The following is a 10,907-nucleotide window of genomic DNA, read 5'->3' as shown; positions in this document are numbered from 1 at the left end:
CGGTGGAGTGACAAGGGGACAATAGTCTCGTTCGAGTGGCAGAGCCAGTGGAAATGGCCGCCATGGCAACTTATCAGATGCGAGACAGACTTGAACGATGCAATTGAGTTGTGTAGGTTGAGATTGCTCAGGTCATCCATGTATTTGCAAGACAAATAGGCCCCGATGCCCCCGCGCATCAACTCAATCCCCACCACACCAATTCCCCAAATGAATCTGCGACTTGCCTCAAATGCCCCCGCCAGTTTCGAAAATGCACAATGGAAGTCAGAAGTCGGGCTCAGATTCGGCTATTCAAGTAAACAGAGCCCAAAAAATTACATATTTCCTCCCTAAAATGAGCATGGCATGTCACATGTAGTCTCACATTACAAACCATTCTGCCTACTCCTCAGCAGTGATTGCAAAAAATCGCAGCAAGCTGAGACAATCAAATACAAAGGGGGAAAATGAATACGAGAGAGAAGAAGGTAGACCAATCCAAAGTCAGGAGGATAATATACAACCAACGGCAAGAGATGCAAAAGAATGGCGAAAATGAATCTTACAAGTGAGGTGATTATCTTTCCTCTCACTCCAGCACTTCAAGTATCATGTTGGCAAGACAAGGACTCTCATAAGAAGAGATCTTTAAGTAGGGAAACAGAAGTGCATCGACAGCTTATCCGATGTCATGGAAGCCGGACAACCTTGTTGACAGCAGAATCTAAAGCATCAACATTCCTCCTAAGAATTCTTCTGAAGCAATGCCAAGGAAAACACAAATGATAGCACAAACCTTTAATTCAACTGGGAAAAAAAAAAAAAACTGTGTGGCTTTTACTTTCCGACAAATGGGCGTCGCTCGTTTGTAAGAAGTAAAATGAGGCTTTTCGATAAATTTCTAAGTTCACAGGACAAAAATGTGTTCAGGACAAACACTGCAACTACGATAAAGACTTTTTCCATCTAGTCAAGGATACAATTGTGTCGCCAGACTTTCCATGCCCTTCATTTCTTCATTTAATCTGCAATAACAAGAATCCAAGCCAAAAAACATACTGACACTAGCAAACACCGATTACTAAAGAGCAAAATGTGACTAAATTCCAAATAGCAACAGAGGTTCAACAAGATATAATGTTTGTCATGACTGATCATTCAAAGGATTTCTTAAGGTGCATATACGAGAGTTTGAGTTTCCATCAAATGAGGAAAGAAGGGAATATCCACCAACTTAGTATATAATGAACAGTCTAAAAGCTGGAATGGTGTTAGCAACGGGTTCTTCAGCTGAATTAATGCACATCCTTTGCTCTTGATTCAAGAAGCTAATAATCTAATGTTCCAGTCACACCAGGAAATCACTTGCATTCTCTCATTGACAATAAGAATTTTTATGTGAAAAGAAGATGCAAAAACGTCACCATTAGTTTCCACAGAAAAAAATTTCTTGAGTCAAGTTAAGCACATCACACGTAAAACATAGAAGAACAACATTCTTGCATGTAACATGAAAGATAAGGAATGATATTCAGATTAGCAGTTTCCATAAGTGTAGACAAACACAACATGAAGTTCCAAAAGGCAAAGTTAGGCATCAAAGCCAGACTACCTTAGACAGGAATTTATGTACCGATTTCCTTTTGTTGCTGCATCAAGCACTACAAAAAAGAGAAGGAACAACAAGGTTCAGATTAAAATACACAAAAAGAAGCATCCATTAACATATAAAATATCATGGAATAATTTTAATGAGACTATCCTCAACCAATTACTGCCTCTAACCCAACTTAATCAGCATGAAGATTACAAAGATCTCATGAGCTTCATATCAACAGCATGCACTGAATTGCAAAATGTTGTGAAAATCCCATTAATTATCTTCTTTTAGTTACACTTTCAAATCATTCGAAATTACATTTTGTGTTTAAATAGCATTTTAGAAAACCAGCAAACGGCCTTGAATTATCTAGCATGCAAAAACCGTAAGCATGTGTGAATGCATACACATGTATCCATCAATCTCCAACATATATGAAGACAACAGTCCACCAGCAGTGCGTCCAACCCTTAGATGTCAATACTAGTGAGCAGGTTCCGCACATGACCATCATCAGTTGATGTTGGGAGAAAATACACATAACATGCTTGCTGACCAGAACAGGCTGGTGGGTTTAGCTCAGCAAATGAACTTATCTCACCGGGCAAATTTCGGATTACAAGTCCATTAGCAGTCATTCATTGTCAGGAAAAGAAACAGATTTTTACTTTATTTTGAGGAACTTACCAGATTCTTGAAGGCGTCCAGCAGCATCATTGAAGCACTGCATATGATCTGTTGAGCAAGAAGTTACCTGCAATTTTACAATATCTAGCCAGATAAACACAGAGCTTGTAATATCGGGAATAACCACCAAAGAGTGATAGTTGTAATTTCTCTTTTTACAGAATATGGCGCTATTCCAACAGCACAAGATTCTGATTTTGAAAGGTATCACACCTAAATAAAAATTTAAGACATTCTCGAAATGTAAATTTTAATAGGAAAGCACCTTAAAACTTCACGCAATTAAGACATCTCAAGAGCACACTAATATGCTTATTTGGCTCATAATTTTTTCCTTCAATGTGAGTATCATCAGAGAAGCCTCATAAAAATTAATAAATCTTCCATATTTCAAGGTAAATGAACTCCGGACTGCAAATAATTCCTAAAACATACCAAAAGAAGCCCGTGAATTAAATGCAAAAGCACATGGGAAATGTGTCTTCATTGACACTTTATTAATGCTAACAGTTCAATCTCTCTAAAATTTATCTTGACAAGTCTAACGTGTGACAAAAGTAAACCTTTACATAGCATCAAAGAATTCTCAAAGTTCCTCTCATGGTTTGCTGTCAAAAAGTTACCAAAGAACCTACATAAATCATTAATCTTCAATCTCTAATTTCTTTTACCATCATCAATCTTCAAATTATAATTTTATCGAAATCTCTTCTTATGATTTACTTTCCATGAAGATGACAGGACTGACATATCTGATAATTTTATTAATGCTGCAGCAATCACACTGAACCATGAAAAGCCAAGAGGGATGTCAAATCATTCAGTGTCATCTTTGGGATGCATGAATCTCCTCTACAAATATATGGCATTGAACCAACTTAGGCAAGCTGGGAACGCTAGACAAAAGGGATAAGTCATGGCCACAATTTGATCAAACCAACCTCAGATAGAGCCAAGCGAAGTGAAGCAAATAGAAATGTGAAACTCTCGGCAATAGCAACAGAGTCCCTCTCAACCACTTCAAGAGCTTTAACAATATCGGTCTGGTTTGGCATAGGCCTGTCTCCAGTGTTATCCTGCCCACTGCGGTCCGTCAGCATTGGCAGAGATGCAGACGACGAATCCTTATCTTGTTCTTCTATCAATTTGTCCTGGTCCCGAGAGTGGCATTTCTGATCTTCATGATCCATTTCCACTAATTTGCCTATGCTTGTGATGCTTTCTCCAGAGTCAGCTACTGGAGGCGGCGATCCAACAAAAAACCACTACCTCAATTTATACTGCATTTCAAGAGGTGATGAAGGCAGCCCACTCATCATGCACAAGATATAGACATTTTCATGATCTAAACCCTGATAGAAGTGACCGAAACCATGACTCAAATCTGCTAAACCGAGCCCCCTACATGAAGATAGCCCTCTAAAATTTACAAAGCAAGGGGTACTGCAAATACATTTGAACTCCAATTCACATGAACCCACGAAAGAGCACATCAAGCTTGACATGTAAGTGGGGAAAAAAGAACAGAAAAAGAAAATCCAACTCACCAGACCACCCACCTTGAACATCTAGGAGATGGGCATTGATCAATGCCCCCAAAAACTAGAACCTTGACATATGTCGTCGACTCAGACCCCGAATTCCAATGAATTCTCGCCCCAAAAAGTCGAGAGCAAAGCAATTCCTATTTGTGCTGCAAAATAAGAATCGAAAGGGAATGGGAGAGTTTTCGTCAATTTCACAATAGATAGTTGAGAAAAATGGGAGCTTTATTCGTCGAAATTGAGGAAAGCGGCTGTCGAGAGCATACCCTTAAAGGAGGAGATGGCGGGTCGCCCAATCCAAGCTATGAGATTCCAATCCCAATCAGGCGATCAGCCATCAGCAAGGTGTTTAAGCCCCCACTTGAATTGGTCAAGTTGGTAAAATGTTCCAAGTGTACCGTTGCTAGTCTCTCTCCAGCCTTGGAGTTCCTCTCTGTCCCACTAGGTGATAGCTAACCCTCTCTTATCAAATTCCCAAATCTCAAACCTTAATCCTGTCTATCCACGGCAAAATCCAAGCATCTCCCTCCCGATTAAGCCAACAGCTTCCAGATCTTCCATTTTGATGATGTTTCCTACGGCAGAGTGTTGGCAGTCTTCCCTAGAGTTCTTCGCTTGTCCTCCAGATTATCCTTCTTCCAGGTGATCGATATATGTTTGCATTTCCTCTGGGTTTCTGCGTAGATCCTCTAGACTTGTCTTCGTCTAGGTGACCCATAGAAATTATTGCGCCTCAGTGTCTTTTCTGGCCATTTTGTTTAAAGTGGAAGGAGGATATTGAATCTCTGGTTTTTTGCGCATCCATTTGTTAACCCTTTTTGCTCGAAGAAAGTACCCCTGTTGCTATTGAAAAAAAAAAAAAAAGTACCCCTGTTGCTGCTCCTCAATAAAACCCCCTGTTGAACAGCCATCACCCATAGAGATCCCTTCATTCCATATAGACCATCCATAAGTTCTCAGCATATTTGGCATAGGTGACAGGAAATTGAAGGCAGAGAGGATAACCATCTCCGTTTGGCAGCTGTGTGTCGAAAAATGAGAGAATTGTGGTCCGACAAGGATATCACTGACCCAAGGGTGAAATCCCGGAGGAAGAAAAGCAAGAATGTGACTTAACTTTCTATGTCAAGCTATTTTTTAAACCGAATGTTAATTTCCAGGCTTTTATCAAGATCATGAAAAAAAGCATGGAAAACAGATTCAGTAAAATGTGAGTTAATTGAACCAGGTTTTTTCTCATTTTTATTTCAATTAAGTGAAGAAAAAAGGAGGGTGTTAGAATTGGGACCATGGTCCTTTGCAAGTAACCTCTTAATATGAGAAAATGAGATCCAAACATACCTGAACACTATTATGAGTTTATGTATTATGCTTTTTGAGTGCATTTTTTTGGCATCCGGAAATTTTGACAACCCTCGGATATGTGATGGCCATGACTGATCGACGGAGGTATCGTTGGACTGTGTCATCGGTATCATGTACGGACATTATTTTGTTACCACCATCTGGCCGATGAATCACGATTACAAATGGTTCGATCGTGAGCGAGTTGTAACCTTGTTCCTATGTACTATTGCTAGTGAGATCGAGGCTCATTCTAAGTGACGTGTCGACAAGATTACTTATTATTTGGACTTCAGCTGTTTTTATTAAGTACGTACCCTAGGCGAAGGAGCCGAGGGACTCCATTTTACGTTCAAGCAGCCCGTGCCGCTCGAAGACCCCATTTCCCCGGCTGTGTTCACGTTATCCATTTTCCATGCACGTTCGTGGAAATTTCATGTAGCTGGTCAACTATGGAAGGTGGATGTTGACCAAGAGCCACGTAGCTCTTTCTAAGTTGGACAAAAAAAAAGAGAAAGAATACGGTTGGCTGAGGACACGTCCCTTGCATGGAGGAGAAAAGTGGCGTGCATCCAAGAAGGAGATCTCCATTGCTAGACACGTATAATCCAGCTGCCACTCACCCAATTAGCCACCGAAAACCCCTCTTTTTGTCGACTGGTTTTCAACAAAACGAGTGACCAGAGAAGCAAGGTCAGAGGAGGCCACGTTGCTTCGTGTAGAGCAACCAGCGAAGGCCAAGAAAACCAAGCTGGAGACATGCCTCCTCCACCTGTCTTCCATGCATGCATCCATTGAAACCCCTACATGCAAGAAATCATCATTAGCTTAATTGATATTTAGAGGGAATGGCTTGGTTTTGAGAGAAGAAAGGGATTAACCGAGCAGATTTGTGCAGTGAAGGGAGAGGGAAGAGACTGCCCCTCCGTTCATGCGCTGCTGACACCACTCGAGTCCGCCGTCGCCAAGTTGCATCCGAGACCCCGAGTTTTCCGTTTTGCTTGCTGTGGTTGCGTTGGACTTACGGCAAGTGAGAGTCCATTGATCTACACTTTGCTTGCTGTGGTTGTCTGTGAAGTGTAGTGGATGTTGGAGATGATTGAGTTGTGATGCTGGATGTTGGAATTTAAAAAGTATAGGAGTAGTTCTTCAAGTTAGTAAACTGTTTCATGGAAAAACATATTGACCTTTGGCGACTCCGTGATTTTCTTTAATTATCTGGCTAAAATTTGACTTCGTGTTCTTGATGAAAGTTGTAGATGACATCTTGATTTAGGGTTTATACCAAATTTGTGAATAAAACTGTGCAATGGTGATGTTTGAAATTTTAAGGCTGTGATGCATGGACCATAGCGACTCGTACGAAGTTCTTTTGACTTGGTGTTCTTCATGAAACCTTTTTCTCTGGATCTCTTTTATAACATGTTAAATTTTCAGAATTTATTAAGACCGTTTACTAATTTTTCTAGAATTTTAATTAAAGAAGTGCATTCTGTTTTATCCGAAAATTATTTTATTTTCAAGAACAAATGAATTGCTCTATGAGATGTGATATCTTGGGTTGTTATTTATACAGCATATATGGTGACATTTAGCATATCATATGACATCAAAATTGGATTGAAACCTTTGACATTATTGCATCAAATGCTATTTTGAAAGTGAGACATATATGTGAATATACATTGTGACATGATGATACTAGCATTGGCATATCATACAATATTGAGATGTGATGAGACTCAAGAGACATTTTATCATTTCATTGAAAATTGTTTTTTTTTTCTGAAATTAAGATGTAAATTGTTGCCGTTGGACCCTCGGGTCAACGATGCCCCAGGAGTCGGGATGCCTAAAGGTTCGAATGAGTCGATGCCCTTTAGATGCCTGGTTATATTTTGAATACATGCCCAGAGGATTTTCCCTGAGAGTTTCGGGATGCCTGGTGGAATATCGATACGTAATTCCAAGGAATGCCTGGTGGTATGTCGGTACGTAATTCTGGAAGGCAGGGGTAACCATTTTCATGCGAACCTTGGCTATTCCTCGTGATGCTAGGTGAGATGTAAGATACCCGGAGGTGTGTGCCGGATACCCGGAGGTGTGTGCCGGAGCTCTCGTGATGCCAGGATTGGATGCGAAAGCCTGGAGGGATGCAAACATTGGTCCCCGGGAAAATGAAATTCTTTCGAATATTAAAATGGGAAATAAATCATGTGTATGTGTATGCATATGGCATGGTACATGAACTGTCCATGAGTTTTGAGTTGGTAATATTTGGCATTGAAAATGTGGTTATCAAGGCATGGAATAAACCTTATGGATATATATATGCATGGTTGCATAGATGATATGTACATTTCACAAGAAATCTTGGTTGTCTTGCTTGTTGTATTGTATAGTTTGATGGATCTTTTACTGCTGAGTGGTTGTACTCACTCCTTTTGGGGACTAACATTTCAGACTAGACAAAATACCTTTGCTGCCACTGCCACCAGTAGATGGATCAAATGGTTGGATATGACCGCGAGAACAAGGATAAAGAAAGGAACTTTTGGACGCCGACACTGATCGATGGACTTTAAGTATACAACTGTTGGAAAAGATGTCGGTCTTCTTTTGAAGTATAGCCGAGTATAGAAGACCTTGACCATTTGATCTACCGACTAATGATGTCCATCTGCTTTATGTAAATAAAAGTGTTCGACTTTAACTCATAAAATGTTTAGTAGGTGTGCATCATTTTCTGAATATAGGGAAGACAGTTGATAGATGTGCTTCCGCCATATAAATTGCGCAGGGACCGATCTTAAAGATGTAAACCCCCAGAATTTATGAATTATAATGAAATTCCTTGGTATCAGAGCATTATATTATCAGGTCAAGTGAAAGGTAAGCGGACTATGACGACCCTAACAGTTCAGGGGTCGTCGAGGGTGTCACAATTTTATAGGCCTTCCTAGTGCTAGAATCATTGAAAATGCCATACGCTTGCTAGCTTCTCGCTTGGGCCAAGTTGAGGAGGTTAAAATTGAAGCCAGAAATAACAATGCACGGAAAAATGGAAAAGCCAAAGTGCTGCTGAATCTGTCCAGCCCACCTCAAAACATGAACTATGATTAATTGTGGGGAAAAGAAATGGTAGATAGACTTCAAGTATAAAAGGCTTCCTCACTTTTGCTATTCTTGTGGTCAAATTGGGCATTATGCAAACTTTTGCATTGAAATTCTCTATGAAGAAACTGAACTTGCCCATGATCAACTAGGGTGGTATGGCTCATGGCTAAAGGCTAAAGTCCGAGAGGTTAGCCCCTATTGAAAGACTTTTTATGGCAACATTGAACTTTTTGCCACAAAGGAAGTTGTGATGGAAACTCCAACAATGGTTATCGAAATACCTCAAAGATCAAAAGCATATGAACCAAATGAACTGGTAATTGTTGCTGTCCAGCATAATGCACAAGAGGTTATGGAAGAGTTAGGAAAGACAGAGCAACTTACTATACTTAGTGGGCATGCACAGAGCAAAACACAATGATGCTTCCTTCTCTGGTAGGTAATGAGATCCTTTCACTAACCTCTAAAAAAGGAAAGGCAGTGTATAAAGCTCCTGTGGCAAAAAAACATAAGCGAGTTGGTCCCTATGAAAAGAAAATCTCACAAGATCTCTTGATGGATGAAAAACAACTTTTGGATGCCCTAATTCAGACTTGGGATTGGGCTAGTGCATGGGCTTTGGTGGCTAGCCCTAATAAGCCACCAAAGAATAGATGAAACTATTGAGCTGGAACTGTCAAAAGCTAGGCACTCCTTTAACAGTCTAGCATCTCAAAGCCTTAGTGGCTCAAGAACGGCCCAATCTGGTTTTTCTTATGAAAACAAAAAACAAAAACACCATTGTAGAGAGAGTGAGGAAAATGACTAATTTCAAATTTTCTTTTATTATCAAACCAGTTGGTATAGCTGGAAGCTTAGCGCTTATATGGCATGAGAAGGTAAAAGTGAAAGTGGAGGGAAGCTCTGGGGAACTAATCAATATTCAATGCAAGGATCTTATTCGAGGTGACCTAATACAGATATCCTTTCTACATACACCAACAAATTTTCAAGAAAGAATGAGACTATGGCGAGCTGTGAAAGACAACAACACAACAATCCACTCCCATGGTTATGCATAAGGGACTTTAACGAAATACTTTACCATTGGAAAAAAGGTCGGGTGTAGAGAAGTGGACTGTTATCGAATTGCAGCTTTTCGGGAGTTTTTAGATGATTGTTTCTTGATGGACATCGAAAGCAAGGGTGCATTTGGTAAAGTTTCTGTTCAAAATTGTTCTAGGGAATAGAAATAGAAAAAAACTATTTCTGTTTCAGGGAACAATTTTTTAACAAAAGAACGCGTTTAGTAATTGCACAAAATTTATGTTCCTAGAATAAAAAAAAGAATAGTAATACATTTGGTAAACTTATATAATTTTTTTTCTTTTAATTTTTAATATTTTTATTTTATTTTTCCTTTTTTTTTCTTCCTTTTGGCCAGTTGTCGGCCTCGGCCATGGCCAGTGACTGGCCAACGAGGGCTGGTGGTCTCGCCCAGCCACAGCGAGGCTCGCCGGCCCTCGACGGCCGGTCACCGGCGTCGCCAGCTCCTCAACGGCCAGTTGCCGGCAATGGCCGAGGCTGGTGACCGGCCAAAGAAAAAAGAAGAAAGGAAAGAGGGAAAAAAAATAGGAGAGAGAAAAATTATTTCTTGAAAGTGTTCCAAGAACAAGAAACAAGTTTTTCTTGTTTCTTGTTTCTGTTTCAAATTTGTTCTCGGGAACAAAAAAATTAAATTTGGAACAAAAACGTAAACAAACACGTTTTTGTTCTCTTTTTGTTCCTCGTAACAAAAAAAAAAAGAAATTGTGTTTATGACTAGAAAAAAAGAACACAAACAACCCTTAAGGGCTGTGCTTATACCTGGTCAAATAAGAGATAATGTAGTGCATCAATAAAGAAGACATTAGACAGGGCGCTTTGTAACTTGGAATGAAGAGTACTATACCCAAATGTGATGGCTTTTGCACTACCGGCGATAAGTTCAAATCATAGCCCAATTATATTATCTCTAGACCAAAGGGAAAAGAAAAGCAAGAAAATGTTTAGATTTGAATCGTTTTGGCTAGAAGACCCTGAGTGCGTGGCGGTGATCAAGCGAGCTTGGCAAGAGAATAGAACAACAAAAATCAGTCTTGTACATAAAACAAAGCTAGTTGTTGCTGAATTAAACAAATGGAGTATGAGAAAATTTAAAAGTGCTCAAAAATTGATCTTCTCCCTCAAATGCAAGCTTATGGAGCTGAATAACAGAATGAATAGGGAGCAAAATAGAGAGGAGATCAACAATATTGTCAGGAAAATTGCAGATTTGTGGAAGCAAGAGGAAATGTATTGGTGCATGAGGTCAAGAATCAGCTAGTTGAAATAGGGGGACCAAAACACCAAGTATTTGCATGCAACAACAATCCAACAGAGACAACGAAATAAAATATCCATGCTGCAAATTGATGATCAAACTTGGTGGAGGGACCCCTAACCCTCAAACACCATATTCGAAGCTTCTACTAATCTTTATTTACTTCAGTGGGCAATAAGAACTACCAACCTATATTGAATCAATGTGAAGCAGTGGTCAATGAGGAGATGAATGAAGACCTGATTAAACCAATCACAAAAGAGGAAGTTAAAGCTGTTGTTTTTCAGCTAGG

This window comes from Rutidosis leptorrhynchoides, unplaced genomic scaffold (genome assembly GCF_046630445.1).
Source record: "Rutidosis leptorrhynchoides isolate AG116_Rl617_1_P2 unplaced genomic scaffold, CSIRO_AGI_Rlap_v1 contig27, whole genome shotgun sequence".
Taxonomy (NCBI): Eukaryota; Viridiplantae; Streptophyta; class Magnoliopsida; order Asterales; family Asteraceae; genus Rutidosis; species Rutidosis leptorrhynchoides.
Note: the sequence above shows the minus strand (reverse complement) of the source record.